Source organism: Musa acuminata, chromosome BXJ2-5, assembly GCF_036884655.1.
Source record: "Musa acuminata AAA Group cultivar baxijiao chromosome BXJ2-5, Cavendish_Baxijiao_AAA, whole genome shotgun sequence".
NCBI classification, from domain to species: domain Eukaryota; kingdom Viridiplantae; phylum Streptophyta; class Magnoliopsida; order Zingiberales; family Musaceae; genus Musa; species Musa acuminata.
The window spans coordinates 39,649,912-39,667,690 of record NC_088342.1 but is presented as its reverse complement, the minus strand read 5'-3'; positions in this window follow the sequence as shown (position 1 = coordinate 39,667,690).

Sequence of the window (17,779 nt, the reverse complement as noted above, 5' to 3'; positions counted from 1 at the left end):
AAGTCCCCCTTTACGACAGCGATGCGCACGGCTCCACGGCTCGTCACAATGCCAACATAACACCTTCGCATATCGCTCCCGAAGCTCTTCTCCTGTTAACCTCTTTGGTGCAGGGACTTGATCGACAGTAGGGGGGCTGAGGGCTTCAATATTACTGGTTGAGGAGCGACCCTAGTCCTCCGAGCTTCATGGTTCAATTGCTCCTCTTGATGTCGTGCGAAAGAGATGGCTGCCATAAGCGTATACGGTTGTCGCACTTTAACTTCTCCTCGGATCTCCGGCTTCAAGCCCTCAATGAAGGTCCTCAATAGCTGTTTTTGAGACCAATCATGAGTTTGATTAGATAACCTTTTAAACCTGGTTTGGTACTCATGAATGGTGGAGGTTTGTTGGATCTTTGCTAGTTGTTCATCAATATTCTCGTAATCGGTTGGTCTGAAGCGAATCAGCAGTCCTTCTTTGAATTGACTCCATGAAAGGACTCCATAAGTATGTTCAAACCAGTCAAACCACTGTATAGCATCCCCTTCAAGATGTATAGCTGCAATTTTCACCATAGATACATCCGCGATTTTGTGGTACCGAAAATATCGCTCCGCGCGCGAGATCCAACCAATCGGGTCTCCTTCTTCCCATCTAGGGAAGTCCACTCTCATGCATGGATAGTTGGGGTTGGTCATAGAGCCTACCCTCCCTTGGAAGTCATCTCTTCGGGCTTGGTGTGATTGGGCAAAGCTCTCTCCTTGATATGATTTCTTTGGGCTTAGTGGTCGGCCCAATCTGAGTTCGGCAAAGAGCGTCCGAATCTTATCCTCCATTCGCGCCTCCAATGCTTCAAATTTAGCATTGATTGCCTCCTTAGATGCCATAGTATATGGCCCCAAATCAATGATGTTAAGATCTCTCTTTTGCTGTTGGGTTAAAGGCATGTATAGGTTGAGAGAAGTGATGGTCGAAAGTGTTGGTGGATTGGTGGATGTAGGCTGCGGTTTAGGCTTATTTTGTGGCTGTTTTGGGTGCAGTTTGAGGGTGTGGTTTGGTAGAGTTTTAGGGCTATGGATGAAAGTTTTGGATCTATGATAGATGGTAGCAAAGGTTTGACAGAAATCCATGGAAGTTGCAGCAAGTATGTGCTGTCTTGTAAGAGTAGAATTGTCGTCGATGAAACAACGATTTCTCGACGTAATTTCCACCAAAAACTTGAGAGAATTGAGGAGGGAATTGATAGCAAAATCACAGTTTATATGACAGTAAGGATATCTAATTTAATCAAGAAAATTTCGGCAGTATAGGAGCAAGGAAATTAGTGCAAGTTGCAATTGCAGAATTATCGTCGAAAAATTTCAGCGGGTTACGATGAAAATTTGCAGCAACATAAAATCGTTTTTAGAGATGAATTTCTTAATAGATTAATCTTAGATGGAAGCCAAGATGATCTATGAAGTGTATAAGAAATTTCATTTAAAAAAGATTGCAAATAGATGGGTTAAGGCTGAAATTTTCTGCAGCATAGATTTTCAAGTGCAGCAGATTGGACATAAAAGATCAGTAGTTTATATTGAGAATTTTTCGATGAAACCAAAGGGAAATCTATTGTTAGGAAGTGTCAAAGATGTCATAAAAATTTCGTAGAAATTTGGATAGAAAAAGCATAGTAGCAAGATCAAACAGATGGTGCTATGCGGCTTGAATTCTGCAATTCAAGTGCAGCAGATTGGACATAAAAGATCAGTAGTTTATATTGAGAATTTTTCGATGAAACCAAAGGGAAATCCACTGTTAATAGGTGTCAAAGATATCATAAAAATTTCGTAGAAATTTGGATAGAAAAAGCACAGTAGCAAGATCAAACAGATGGTGCTATGCGGCTGGAATTCTGCAATATATCTTTCGTCGTAGAGATGAAAACTTTGTGACGAAAAGTTTATGCAGCAATATAGGAATGATTTTTTTTTTTTTTTTGGATTTTCGAATAAGGATAACTAAATTGCAGCAGCAGTAAGGTAGGAAACCAGAACCTGTTGCAATTCACGGGGAGATCAAAGGATGATCCGTGGTGGTGGAGATGATGACGGAATTCGGTGACGATCTTTTAAGCAATTGTGGGAATTGCTTTGGATGGTTGTAGAGGGTTGATGGATGGCTATGGAAGGGCAGCGAGATGCCAAGAACGCTACTCTGATACCAGGTGTTAGAACCCTTGCAGATTCTAAACTTGGGGTTGATCTCTTTAGGGGATCGGCCTCCTTGGAACTCTATAGGGGTTCCTCCCTCCAAGTTGCTGCTCAAAGGCTGCAGAAAAGATTCATCTATTGCTTATGAAAAGAGAAGGAATACATGGCTATTTATAGGGCTTCTAAACCCTAACTCCTAATAGGACTCCTACTTAAGACTCTTACTTCTAACCAACTCCTAATAGGACTCCTAGTCAAGACTCCTATTCCCTTACAACTCCTAATTCTTCTCTAAGAAAACACCTCCTACATGAATGCCCCTCTCAATTAGGACTCTCCTAGCTAGAGTCCTAACAGAATGTCCCTCTCAATTAGGACTCTCCTAGCTAGAGTCATAATAGTTTTACATGAATGTCCCTCTCAATTGGGACTCTCCAAGCTAGAGTCCTAACAGATGGTAAGACTAAAGAATATATTTTTCTTGGTTACTCACATGATCAATTTGGTTATAGGCTTTGGGATCCAAAAAAGCAGAAGGTGTTCAGAAGTAGAGATGTAGTCTTCTTTGAGGATCAAACCATTGAGGATTTGAAGAAGAAGGCACTAGCCAAGACTTCAGCAGAAGGATTAGAAGATTGTGACCCAATTATTCCTCCAGTATATCAGGGTGATGAGAGAGATGTGCAGGAAGATGGTGTAGAGCTTGATGTTGATCTATCTACAGGACATGTTGAGCAAGAAGAAGTTGGAGAGAAACTTCCAAAAGAACCTCAATTGAGAAGATCTTCTAGACAATGTCAACCTTCCAAAAGATACTCTATAGATGAGTATGTGATGCTTATTGATGCAGGTGAACCAGAGAGTTACTAGGAAGCAGTTAAAAGTGAGCAAAAAGAGAAGTGGTTAGTTGTTATGCAGGAAGAAATGTATGCTCTTCAAAAGAACCACACTTATGATTTGGTACTACTATCAAATGGAATGAAGACCTTACCAAAAGAAAGATAGGAGATATGCCGACAGCTAGTTGGCATGGCTTCACATTGAGGAGTGCTAGTTATAGGTGTCCAGCAAGCCAATCACGTGAGTGATGGCACGTGTGACTTGACACGGAATCTTTTTTTGCTTATTATATTTTGGCATTTATCACTTTATATTAACTATTGTATATATGTATATATATATTGTGATGTCCTTGGATCTGTGCAATGGGAATCGGATCGTGATGAGATCACGATAATGAGATCGATTCACCTTTAAACACATATCATAAATAATCCTGGCCATATGTTACTCGAGAGGGACATCGTGATAATCGGATAGACTGGTGTGCTATATACTCGTCCATATGATGGATGCAAATGGTCTTATAGCTGCTCATGTGGGGACACTAGGGATACAGTACAGGTGCTCATTGGAGAATGAGTTCACTAATTGATCCGCTTACGGAATGCTAGATGGTTGATGATGCCTTATTGTTATGTAGCAATTCTGTAGTCCTAGTGGTATATCTAGTCCTTAGACTTAAGACACCAAGGATGTCCTATATGAGTGCTCCACTCTTTGATACCAGACTTATAGGTTTGGTTGTCCCAGATCTAGTACAACTGGTCATGGAGTGGCAATCGACCTTACGAGGGCTATTGAGTGTCGATAGAGGATCATCCACTCTTAGCATTATAAGAGGAATATCTCATGTGTTCTTGCTTAGACAAATCCCTAGCCAGGATCATTCGGGTTAAGAGAGAAAGAGTTCTCCGGGAGAATCCGATTAGAGCGAGACTCGAGTAGAAACCGTATGGGTCTAACAATACCATACTTGATATACGGTCTCTGGAATATTAAATGGACGAGGGACTATAGGTCACGGTAACTAAGGACAGACAGATCCAATTGATTGGATTCCCCTGTATCGTTTGGGGACTATGGCGTAGTGGCCTAGTACGTCCGTAGTCGATGAGTCGAGTGAATTATTATAGAGATAATAATTCACTAAGTTAGAAGGAGTTCTGATAGATATAACTCACGGCCAGCTCGATATTGGGCCTAGAGGGTTACACACATATGGTAGGCATTGCGATGAGTAGAGGTTCGGATATGAGATATCCGTCGGAGCCCCTGTCTTATTGGATATCCAATAAGCCCCTAAATTATTAGATCCCATGGACGAGATCTAATAATAGCCCATGAGAGATTATTGGATAGAGATCCACTAATCTAAAAGGCTTGTGTAATTGGATGCAGATCCAATACCCACTAGGGGAGGATCCATTAGGTTTTGACAGGGGACCTCTATAAATAGGAGGGATTCGGAGCCTCATAGGTTAGAGCCTTTGCTTGCCTCTCCTATTCTCCTCCCTCTCTCCACCTCAGAGTAGGCCTGGAGTTTTGAGGAGATCGTCATAGCCCTGCTGTGTGGATCACCGTTAGAGAGGAGGATGCTTGACCTCCTTCACTCTCTCCTAAAGATCTGCAAGGAAACAGGGATATACGATCTCCCTAGGTAACACAATCTACTCTATACGTAGTTTTAAGTTTCACGGATTTTGCGCACCAATCTTTGCACGATAATGAACATCTCTTTGGGAATAGGGGATTTTGTTTTCTTGTTCTTCCACTGCGTATGTGATGTCGCCCCCATATTTCCTAACAAGGAGTCATGGGACAACCTTCCTTATGGGCTGAAGGGGGAGATTATTGGGCTGATAGCTCATGATTCAGCCCATAGTGGGCTTGAACAGCCCACAACCCACCTCCTCTCTTAACCTAACCCTAATTCTTATTAGGGAGGTGTGTGGTGGCTGCGAAAAGAGGCATAAATAGGGTAGCAACGAGGGCAGCAAGGGTGATCCTTGCAGCAATAAAAAGGAGGAGAAAAAGATAAAAATCCAAGGAGAAAGAAAGGGAAGAAAGCAAGGACAACGCAAAGAGACTATTCTTAATCATCCAGTAGTATCTCATCTTAAATTAGATCAAATCTATAGTAGATTCTTACTGTGATTATTTGGGAAGAATTAAGGAGGATTCAGAATCCTTGTATCCCAGTTATTCTCTTGTGATTGTTGCTAGGGTTTTGGGCAAGAGATTGAGATTTGTATATTCATTATTCTTATAGTGGATTATCTCTAATTTGCCCCGCGGTTTTTACCCTTCACATTAAAGGGGTTTTCCACATATATCTTGATATTCTATTTAATTTTGGTTCCATTTAATTCCGCTGTATGTTATGGCCTGCTAGTATTTATTCATATACAAAAGTTATTTCTCTTTATATCCCATTAGTTTGGTGGCGGCGAGTCATAAGTCGGGAACCGATCTAGAGTGACTTGAGCAAGGATTGGACCTATGGGCCGAGTGACTAATCTCGGGCTCAGGTTTGGTTCCGGCGAGTCATAAGTCGGGAACTGATTTGGAGCGACTCGGGCAAGGATTAGACCTGTGGGCCGAGTTACTGATCTCAGGCTCAGGTTATGTGCTGGCAAGTCACAAGTCGGGAACCAACCTAGAGTGAGTCGGGCAAGGATTGGACCTGTGGGCCGAGTGACTAATCTCATGCTTAGGTTTGGTGCTGGCGAGTTGCAAGTCGGGAACCGATCTAGAGCGACTCAGGCAAGGATTGGACCTGTGGGCCAAGTTACTTATCTCGGGCTCAGGTTTGGTGTTGGTGAGTCGCAAGTTGGGAATCGATCTATAGCGACTTGGGCACGGATTGGACCTATAGGCCGAGTTACTGATCTCGGTTTCAGGTTTGGTGCTGGTGAGTTGTAAGTCAGGAACCGACCTGGAGCGACTCAAGCAAGGACTGGAGCCGGTGCGTCGTTGGATGGCGCGTTGGGGGTTTGCATGGGTGTCACCGCTCCATGTGGCGTGCCGGGTGGAGTGCCACGTTGGGGTTTACATGGGCGCCACCGCTCCATGTGGCGTGCCGGGTGGAGCGGCGCAAGGCCTGGCGGGAAACTTTCTGTCATGGATGGCTTCTGGCGAGAAGTCTCTTGTCATGCGCTGCCTCTAACGGGAAATCTTTGGTGACGAGGTGCCTCTAGCGGGAGCTCCGAGACCGACGAATCTAGGAGAATCCGAGTCATGATGGGTCTTAAATGCTGCGACCATCTCTCTCCTCGGGGAGACCAATCATCTCCTGGTAGTGGATCGGCCTGTCCTTTATAAGCTTTCCCTAGAAAAGTTGCCATCACTTTGTTCAGTCCTTCGTCCTACGCCCCGGCTCCTTCCTTCCAACCTTGAGGTCGAGATGTCTCTGTCTTCCTCTTCGTCTTCTTCCTCTTCTTCTTCTTCGTCTTCCTCTTCCTCGTCTTCTTCTTCTGGGCATGGCTTCTAACACTCGACCTCCATGCAGGGCCAACACTATACCATGGCACTGATGGACCGTGTCTGCAATGCCAGGAGGGTGATCGCCTACCAAGAGGATGCCAATTCCGCCCTCCATCTGGAGATCCTAGAGCTGAAGAGCGGATGCGGTCTGGAGGCCATCGCCACGGTCACATAGCGTGCCTCGGACTTGGGGGGAGAGGTGGACCGCCTGAAGGCCGAGCAAGAGGAAAGTCGGGCCCATGCGTGGATGCTTGATGACGAGCTGTAGACCCTCTCCCGGGACGTTGAGTCTGCCAAATCTTTTGCCTGGGCTGTCGAGGAGGTTTTGAAGGAGGAGCAGCTGACGCTGCCCAAGAAGATCAAGGGGGCGATCGCTGAGTACAAATCATCTGCTAGGTTCGAGCGTGGCCTAGTGAGGTCGGAGCGGGTGACATATGAGTTCGGGTATCGGGTGGCTTACGCTCGTTTTCGAGCGAGGTACCCAGACTTGGAACTGGAGTTGAACCCGTTTGCCGACCAGCCGGAGGATCATAATGTCAACATGCCGGTGAACATCCCCTTCGATGATGGGCCCGAGACTCCTCTTCCGAACTAAGGGTTGTATTTCTTTTTCTTTTGCAATGGGTCGGGTCAAATTTTGAAACTGTATCGCCTGACCACAATGTGTATTTCTTTTCATCAATGAAAAATTATTGTTCTGGAACTCTGACTCCTTGTCTTTCTTGATTGCGGATGTGCATGCTTCCTTTGACAAAAAAAAAACATATTTTTTCGGTGCCTTGACCTTTGGTCTTTACGAATAACATTTTTTTAAATTTATCGCATTCCATGTTCTTGGCAGAGGGTTTCCTTCCATAGTCTCGAGGCAGTAGGTCCCTTCTCAGACTACGTCGTAGACCCAATAGGGGCCTTCCCAGTTTGGGGCGAGTTTTCCCCTCGCTCGGGTTGGGTCGCGCACCTCCGCCTTTCGAAGGACGAGGTCTCTAACCTTGATCGGTCATGGGCGAACTTTGTGGTTGTACATCTGAGCCGTAGCCTTTTTGTATGCCAAGGTACGTAGATGTGCCTCGGCTCTTCTTTCTTCGAGGACGTCTAGGTTTGCTTGTAGGCCTTCCTTAGAGTTGTCTTGCTCGTAGACGGTGGTGCATAAGGTTGGGAACACCATCTCGGGTAGGAGGACGGCTTTGGTTCTGAATGCCAGGCTGAATGGAGACTCCTCCGAGTCGGTTTTGGGAGTCGTTCGCATCGCCCATAGGCTAGGAAGTTCGTCCACGCAGGTTCCGCGCGCGCCCGAGACCCTCTTCTTGAGGCCTTTCAGGATCGCCTGATTCGTCACTTCGGTCTGGCCATTAGTTTGGGGGTGCGTGACCGAGCTAAACTTCAATTGTATCTCATACAACTAGCAATAGGCCTTGAACTTAGTGTTGTTGAATTGAGCTCCGTTGTCGGTGACAATAGCCCTCGGGATCCCGAACTGGGTACTAATGTTCCTCCATGTGAAGCCCCGAACTTGTTTTTCGGTAATGGATAATAGGGGCTCAGCTTTAACCCACTTTATGAAGTAGTCAACCCCGACTATGAGGAAGTGTCGTTGTCCCAAAGCTGGAGGAAAGGGCCTGAGGAGGTCAAGTCCCCATTGAGCAAAGGGCCAGGCCGCCTCCTTCGAGGTAAGAGGGACCACTGGCTGGTGTTGCAGTCATGCGTGCCTTTGACATTGTTGGCACTGTTGCATGTATGATATGGCATCTTGGCACATGGTCGGCACTGTTTCATCGACCACGCAGTACTAGGCTTGGGTTCACCTTAGTCGTCTCGCGACCATCGGGTCGTCGGGCTTCTTCCCGTCCTTCTTGAAGTGGAGGATCTCTTCCATCCAGTTTGGCGAGACCTCTATTTCAGTGACGCCGTGGGATGGTATTGTCGGCGCCATTATGGATTCAGTTGCTGGGGTCGCTTCCAAGCTACGAGCGGAGGCCGACTTGGCCTAAGCATCGGCCTATGTGTTCTGTGCCCGAGGTACCCATGTGACCAAGAGGCAGTTGAAGAGATGGGCAAGCCATCTTGCTTCCGTCAAGTATAATGCCATGGTCAAGTCTCGAGCTTCGTAGTTCCCATTGACATATCCCGCCACCAGTTGGGAGTCGCTGAAAACCTCGAGATTGCCCACATGCATCTCCAAGGCGAGGTGTAGGCCGTGAAGTAGCTGATAAGACCCTAAAGTCTTATCGTCGCTCTGATACCAAATGATAAGACCCTAAAGTCTTATCGTAAAAAAGAAGAAGAGAAAGGGGATGATCACTTCGAAGGGATCGACCTCCTTGATCGCTTCGAGGGGATCGACCCTCCTTGATCGCTTCGAGGGGATCGGCCTCCTAGGGTTTGTCAAAAGACAGAATAGTATTTTTCATAGATAACTGAAAAGAAGCAGTTACATCCCTATTTATAGAGTTCCACCCAGAGTCCATCAGGACTTGAACTCTAATAATAAATAAATATTAAATAAACCCCTACTTGACTCTAACTGAATCAAACCGACTCAATAAATAACTGGATTAAACAAACTCAATAAACATGATTCAAAAGCTTAAGAAAAGGGTCCTAACAGTTCCTCCCCCTTCAAATCGGCCTTGTCCTCAAGGCTGAGCAGTATCAATCTCGGGGAGTTTCTCTTTCAGCACTTTAGTCATAGACTATCTACAACGCATCACAACCCATTGATCAAGTAAGTATGGTCTCCACTTTTTGATAGTGTAAGTAACAGGTCGGTCTTTCATTGTAGTAATCGTTGCATGAAACTTCTGGCCCTGTATAATCAATTTTATCTTTGAACCTTTGCTATCACAAGTGAAAATCCATCCATCAATGATCTTTACTTCGAATCTGTCATAGTCTTCAATGTGGTGGGCCAATCGATCAACAGTCTCACTGTCCATAAAATTATTAGTGCTGCACGAATCAATCAAAATAGTGACAGGCTAATGCTTCAAAGTTCCTCTGATTTTCATAGTTTGTGGGTTAGCATAGCCAGCTAATGCATGCACTGTATGTGTAATGACTTCAATATCTTCATTAGTTTCTACACCTTCATAATCGAAGTCTAACTCTTCTGCTTTCGGTTCCTCTCTAATTGGCTGAATCATTAGATGTTGCCATTCTTTACATTGGTGCTCCATACTCCACTTTTCATATGTTAGGAACCTTTTTCTAAGCTTTTGAATAATGTTTATTGAGTCTGTTTAGTCCAGTTGTTTATTGAATCGGTTTGGTTCAGTTAGAGTCAAGTAGAGGTTTATTTAATATTTATTTATTATTAGAGTTCAAGTCCTGATGGACTCTGGGTGGAACTCTATAAATAGGGATGTAACTGCTTCTTTTCAATAATCTATGAAAAATACTATTATGTCTTTTGACAAACCCTAGGAGGCCGATCCCCTCGAAGCGATTAAGGAGGGCCGATCCCCTCGAAGCGATCAAGGAGGCCGATCCCCTCGAAGTGATCATCCCCTTTCTCTTCTTCTTTTTTATGATAAGACTTTAGGGTCTTATCATTTGGTATCAGAGCGACGATAATACTTTAGGGTCTTATCATCATCATAGTGCAAACCCCTTGCTAATCTTTCCTTGCTAATTTTTTTCTCATGTAGATGTGCAAATGAGATCGCAGCTATCATAGTGCGGGGTTGACGAGCCTTAACTTCATACCGGATCTCTAGAATAAGCCCTTCAATAAATGTATCCAGAAGTTGTCGATCTGACCAATCTCTAGCTTGATTTGACAATCTTTCAAACCTACTTTGATATTCTAACACTATAGAAGTCTAACAAATTTTGGCGAGCTGGCAATCAACATTCTCATATTCGGATGGGCCAAAGCAAACAAGAAGCCCTCTTTTGAACTGCTCCCACGACGGAATTCCGTGGAAAGTTTCATACCAATCATACCATTGGAGTGCATCTCCCTTGAGCTGGATTGAGGCCACTTCTACCTTGGATTCTTCTAGGGTTATGTGAAAACGGAAAAAAATTTCTGCCTTAGAGATCCAATTGGTCGAATCTCCATCTTTCTATCTCAGAAATTTCACCTTCATGTGTGAGTAATTTGTGTCATATTCTTGGGGCCATTTTCCTGTATTTTCAGATCTGTGTAATATAGAACTTGAGCCTCCATTTTCTTGAAATTTGTTGAGGCTCTCCAGTAGGCTCTTTTTGAAATCATTAAGTGTTTCTTGTAGTTGGTTCTCAATTCTGATTTCCAATGCTTCTATTTGTGCTTTCACCAAGTTATCAGTGGCCATTGCGTAAGACTACAAATCTGTAATCCCAACTCCTGTTTTTGGTGTCAGTCAAGGGCATCAACACTGTCGATGCGAAGTTGCCGAGGAGGTGGACACCGAAGGCAGTGTTGCGGTCGCTGCGTTGGAGGAAGAGTAGCTGCCCTGTTTCTATTGCTGCGTGGGGTGAGAGCGCCGGGGTTGGAAGGCGACTACGTTGATGTGGCTACAGCTGCAACGACCCAAGGGGCGATCACCGAGCAACGAGATTGAGGTTGTAGTAATGGCAACCTGTGGTGATGGCAACCAGTGGTTGTGGCAGAATATGATAAGCAAGGGGGAGGCGGCGTTGAAGCGGTCGAGGTTGAGAAGAGGAATCGGTGTTGCGTGCGCTGCTGGGGTTGAGGCAGGGCTGCGTACTTGCTGTGGTTGCTGCGTTCGCTATTGGAGGGCGGCTGCTGCAGAACGAGGGGTTGGTCGTTGGCCAGGAGCAGTGGCGGCAGTGGTTGCTGGCCGGGAACTACAGTGATTGGTGGCTGTGGCAAAAAATGCAAAGTTACTCTGTTATGGTCGCCACGAGGAGGGGAGGTTGAGCGGTTGCGGCTGCGACGGTTGCGACCCAAGGGAAGGCAGCGACGGTGGTGCGGCTGGGGGCAACGCTGCCAATGGCTCGCCACCACGGTGGCTGCGACAGTGCAGATGGGAGGGAACGATATTTGTCTCTGTCGCACTGTGGAAGGAGGCACTGGTGACGCCAAGGAATCATGTGCGGTTGAGGAGACGACGGTGGCTACGACGGTCGTAGTTGCCTTGTTTTGATCGCAGCGAAGAGGGATGGTCAAGCGACTGCAGCTGCTACCCAAGGGCAGGCAGCGATGGTGGCACGGTTGGGGGCAGCGGAGGCAGCGATGGTGGCGCGGTTGGGGGCAGCGTCGCCAACGGTAGAAGTGACGAGGGGGTTGGTTCGCTGGCTGGGAAGCAACTGCCGCGGTCCTTATCGCTCAAGCAGGGTGGAGCAGCAAGGAGGGAAGACTGCTGGCCGGGGAGCAGCGCCGACGGTGGTGGCAATCGGCGCTCACAGCGGCAGGGTGTTAGAACCCTTGCAGATTCTAAACTTGGGGTTGATCTCTTTAGGGGATCGGCCTCCTTGGAACTCTATAGGGGTTCCTCCCTCCAAGTTGCTGCTCAAAGGCTGCAGAAAAGATTCATCTATTCATTATAAAAAGAGAAGAAATACATGACTATTTATAGGGCTTTTAAACCCTAAGTCCTAATATGACTCCTACTTAAGGCTCTTACTTCTAACCAACTCCTAATAGGACTCCTACTCAAGACTCCTATTCCCTTACAACTCCTAATTCTTCTCTAAGAAAACACCTCCTATATGAATGTCCCTCTCAATTAGGACTCTCCTAGCTAGAGTCCTAACAGAATGTCCCTCTCAATTAGGACTCTCCTAGCTAGAGTCCTAACAGAGTCCTAACAGAATGTCCCTCTCAATTAGGATTCTATGTTAGAACCCTTGCAGATTCTAAACTTGGGGTTGATCTCTTTAGGGGATCGGCCTCCTTAGAACTCTATAGGGGTTCCTCCCTCCAAGTTGCTGCTCAAAGGCTGCAGAAAAGATTCATCTATTGCTTAACAAAAGAGAAGGAATACATGGCTATTTATAGGGCTTCTAAACCCTAACTCCTAATAGGACTCCTACTTAAGACTCTTACTTCTAACCAACTCCTAATATGACTCATACTCAAGACTCCTATTCCCTTACAACTCTTAATTATTCTCTAAGAAAAAACCTCCTAACAGAATGTCTCTCTCAATTAGGACTCTCCTAGTTAGAGTCCTAACAGAGTGTCCCTCTCAATTAGGACTCTCATAGCTAGAGTCCTAACAGAATGTCCCTCTCAATTAGGACTCTCCTAGCTAGAGTCCTAACAGACCCGCCCTCTTCAAATCAGCCTTGTCCTCAAGGCTGAGATTCCATGAACTCAGGGAATCGGGTCTTCAGCTCCTCATATGGTTCCCATGTGGCGTCTTCAAGTGGTAGATTATTCCAGTGCACTAGTACTTCAGTAGAGGGATGTCGGCGACGCATCACGATCCTGCGATCGAGGATGACCTATGGTTGGGCTTGAATAACTCCATCCTCAGTTGTGTTGGGCAGTTGGATCTGGGGTGACTCGTGTTCTCCCAACTTGGGCTTTAGGCATGATACGTGGAAGACAAGGTGAATTTTGGCATCCTCAGGTAATTTAAGTCTGTATGCCACGGCTCCAATACGCTCTGTGATCTGATAGGGCCCATAAAAACGTGGGGATAGCTTCATGGAGGCTCGAGTGTTGATAGAGAGTTGCTTGTAGGGTTGTAGGCGAAGATAAACCCAATCTCCCACTGAAAATTCTCTTTCACTTCGTCGTGTGTCGGCTTGCTGCTTCATTCTGGCTTGAGCGGTAGAGAGATTATCTTTTAACAGTTGTAAGAGTTTGTCCCTATCAATCAATTCTTGGTCAACCTGATCTACCTTGGCCGAGCCAATTACATACTTTGGAATCACAGGTGCTGGTCGACCATACAATGCTTCATAAGGGGCACATTTTGTAGATGAATGATATGTAGTATTATACCACCATTCGGCCCAGGGAAACCATTTCGCCCACTCTTTTGGTCGGTCACTAGCGAAACACCGGAGGTACGTCTCTAAGCACCTATTTACCACCTCTGTTTGGCCGTCAGTTTGTGGATGATATACTGTGCTCATCTTGAGTTTGGTGCCTTGTAACTGAAATAACTCGGTCCAAAATTTACTAGTGAAGATCCTGTCACGATCACTTACGATGGACCTTGGCATCCCATGCAGTTTAACAATATTTTCTACGAAAATCTGGGGAATACTAGCAGCAGTGTAGGGATTTCTCACAGCACAAAAATGAGCATATTTCGTAAGTCGATCAACCACCACGAGAATCGTGCTTTTACCTTTGGAAGATGGCAGCCCTTCAATGAAGTCCATGGAGATGTCAGTCCACACTGAGTCTGGTATGGGTAGTGATTGTAGCTTACCTGGATTTGCCACAGTTTCACCCTTGTTCTGTTGACATATATCACATTGTGCCACATATTCAGCAATAATTTTTTTCATCCCTCTCCAATAAAAATTTTGCTTCACTCTTTTGTAGGTTCTTAGGAATCCAAAGTGCCCTGCTGAAGGTATAGAGTGCATTTCATGCAAGATGATTGCGATGAAAGGGGAGTCAGGTATAAGCACAATGCGACCTTTGTAGCGTAAATCCCTCGAATCCCAAGTGTAGTGGGCTATTGCACTTGGATCCTCCTCCAATTTTTTTATGATCTTGTTGATCTCTGGATCCTTTTTCCATTCTTCCCTAATGTCCTCGAGGAGACAGGTGGTAGGAAGGGAGATGGCTAAAACCTTAGCTTGTTCAGGTAGCCGTGAGAGTGCATCTGCAACAACGTTTTCTTTCCCCTTTTTGTAAATAATTTCATAATCAAATCCAAGAAGTTTGGTTACCCATTTTTGCTGCTCAGGGGATGATATCTTTTGCTCCAAAAAGTACTTGAGGCTTTTATGATCAGTTTTAATTTGAAATCGTCGGCCGATCAGGTAGGGTCTCCACCTCGTTACTGCGTGTACAATGGCAAGCATCTCCTTATCATATACTGATGTGTTTTGATGGGAGGGAGATAATGCCTTGCTAGTGTATGCGAGTGGTCGACCATTTTGCATGAGAATGGCTCCAATTCCAACTCCAGATGCGTCGGCCTCAATGATGAAGGGTCTATTGAAATCTGGTAGCGCAAGCACCGGCGTCGTTGTCATGGCTGCTTTAAGTTTGTCGAAGGCAGCAGAGGCTTTGTCCGACCATTGGAAAGCATCTTTTTTCAGTAAAGAAGTGAGTGGTGCACTGATCTTCCCATAGTCCTTAACAAATTTTCGGTAGTAGCCCGTTAGTCCAAGGAACCCTCGTAGTAATTTCACGTTTGTAGGTTTCGGCCAGCCTTGCATTGCCTCAATTTTTGTTGGGTCTACCGCCACTCCTTCTTCTAATATTATATGCCCAAGGTACTCTACTTTTTGCTAGAGAAAGCTGCACTTTGGTTGCTTAACAAAAAAAGTATTCTCCCGAAGGATCGTCAAAACAATCCGTAAATGCTGAAAGTGAGTCTCAAGAGAAGGGCTGTAAATGAGAATATCATCGAAAAATACCAGCACAAATTTACGAAGAAAGCTCCGAAATATATCATTCATGAGACTTTGAAAGGTTGAAGGAGCTTTAGTGAGTCCAAAAGGCATTACCAAGAATTCATAATGGCCATCATGTGTGCGAAATGCAGTTTTTGGAATGTCATCGTCACATACCCGAATTTGGTGGTAACCGGATCGGAGGTCCAACTTCGTGAAGACTCGAGCTCCTTTCAATTCATCAAGAAGTTCATCTACCACTGGTATTGGGTATTTGTCCTTGACGGTGATGCCATTTAAAGCTCGGTAGTCAATGCACATCCGCCAAGTTCCGTCCTTCTTGTGTACAAGTAGCACCGGTGAGGAATAGGGGCTGCAACTTGGTCGAATCACCCCTGTTTCAAGCATCTCCTTTACGATCTTTTCAATTTCATCTTTCTGGAGGTGAGGATATCGGTATGGTCGAGTGTTCGCTGGTGGCTTGCCCGTAACGATTGGAATTCGATGGTCATGTTGCCGAGAAGGAGGAAGACCGCGCGGTTCAGCAAATATGTCGGCAAATTCAATAAGCAATTGGGCAAGATTTTGATCTTCAAATTCTATTTTCTTCCCCTCTGGTTGCTGCTGGAGGTGCATCAAAAAGGCACCATTTACCTTGTGTAAAACTTTCTCCATTCGTTGGGTCGAAACAGTGGTAACGTTGCTTCCGCGCTTCCCGCGTAGGATGATTTGTTTGCCCTTACAGTAGAATTTCATAATTAATTTAGAAAAGTTCCAAGAGACATCACCTAGTGTAGTCAGCCATTCGATACCAAGCACTGCCTCATAGTCATCGATTGGTAGGAGGAAGAAATCGGTGATAATTTCTTGGTCTTGCAGTAATAGTTTCACCTGCGGGCATCTTTGGTCGCACTTTAGGATTCTGCCGTCGGCAACCTTTACATCGAACTTGCTGCAACCTTCAATATGCAGTGCCATCCGAGCAGCAACCTTACTATTCAGGAAGTTATTAGTGCTACCCGTGTCGATGAGAACAGTGATCGGCTGTTGTTTGAGAAGGCCTCCAACTTTCATCGTTTGCGGATTTGAGTAGTTGGCTAGTGCGTGTACCATAATGTCGGTCGGCTGTGGCTCTTCTTCCATATCTTCTTCTTCATGTTCAAGGCTCTCTTCTAGATGTTCAATGACCTCTTCTTCTACTGGTTCAATTATAAGAAGTCTACCTTTTTTACAGCGATGCTCGTGGCTCCACGGCTCGTCGCAATGCCAACATAACCCTTTCGCAGATCGCTCCCGAAGTTCTTCTCTTGTTAACCTTTTCGGTGCAGGGACTCGGTTGATAGTAGGGGGGGCTGAGGGCTTTAGTATTGTAGGTCGTGGAGTGATCCTTGTCCTCCGGGCTTCATGGTTCAATCGCTCCTCTTGAAGTCGTGTGAAAGAGATGGCTGCCATAAGCGTGTATGGTTGTCGTGCCTTAACTTCTCCCCGGATCTCCGGCTTTAAGCCCTCAATAAAAGTCCCCAATAACTGTTTTTCAGACCAATCACAAGTTTGATTAGATAACCTTTCAAACCTGGTTTGGTACTCCTGAATGGTGGAGGTTTGTCAAATCTTTGCTAGTTGTCCGTCAATGTTCTCGTAATAAGTTGGTCCGAAGCGGATCAGTAGTCCTTCTTTGAATTGTCGCCATGAAAGGGCTCCATAAGTGTGTTCAAACCAGTCAAGCCATTGTATGGCATCCCCTTCAAGATGTATAGCTGCAATTTCCACCATGGATGCATCCGCAGTTTTATGGTACCGAAAATATCGCTCCGCGCGCGAGATCCAACCAATTGGGTCTCCTTCTTCCCATCTAGGGAAGTCCACTCTCATGCGCGAATAGTTGGGGTCGGTCATAGAACCTCCCCTCTCTTGGAAGTCATCTCTTTGGGCATGATTTGATTGATTAGAGCTCTCTCTTTGATGTGATTTCTTCGGGCTTGGTGGTCGGCCCAAACTGAATTCGGTAAGGAGAGTCCGAATCTTATCCTCTATTCGTGCCTCAAAGGCTTCAAATTTAGCATTGATTGCGTCCTCAGATGCCATAGTATATGACTCCAAATCTATGATGTTAAGATCTCTCTTTTGTTGACGGGTTAAAGGCATGTATAGGTTTGATAGAAATCAATGAAAGTTTGCTGTTGCAATTCACAGGGAGATCAAAGGATGATCTGCGGTGGTGGAGATGACGGTGGAATTTGGCGACGAGCTTTTAAGCAATTGTGGGAATTGCTTTGGGCGGTTGTGGAGGGTTGATGGATGGCAGTGGAAGGGCAGCGAGATGCCAAGAACGCTGCTCTGATACCAGGTGTTAGAACCCTTGCAGATTCTAAACTTGGGGTTGATCTCTTTAGGGGATCGGCCTCCTTGGAACTCTATAGGGGTTCCTCCCTCCAAGTTGCTGCTCAAAGGCTGCAGAAAAGATTCATCTATTGCTTAACAAAAGAGAAGGAATACATGGCTATTTATAGGGCTTCGAAACCCTAACTCCTAATAGGACTCCTACTTAAGACTCTTACTTCTAACCAACTCCTAATATGACTCATACTCAAGACTCCTATTCCCTTACAACTCTTAATTCTTCTCTAAGAAAAAACCTCCTAACAGAATGTCTCTCTCAATTAGGACTCTCCTAGTTAGAGTCCTAACAGAGTGTCCCTCTCAATTAGGACTCTCCTAGCTAGAGTCCTAACAGAATGTCCCTCTCAATTAGGACTCTCCTAGCTAGAGTCCTAACATTCTCCTAGCTAGAGTCCTAACAGACC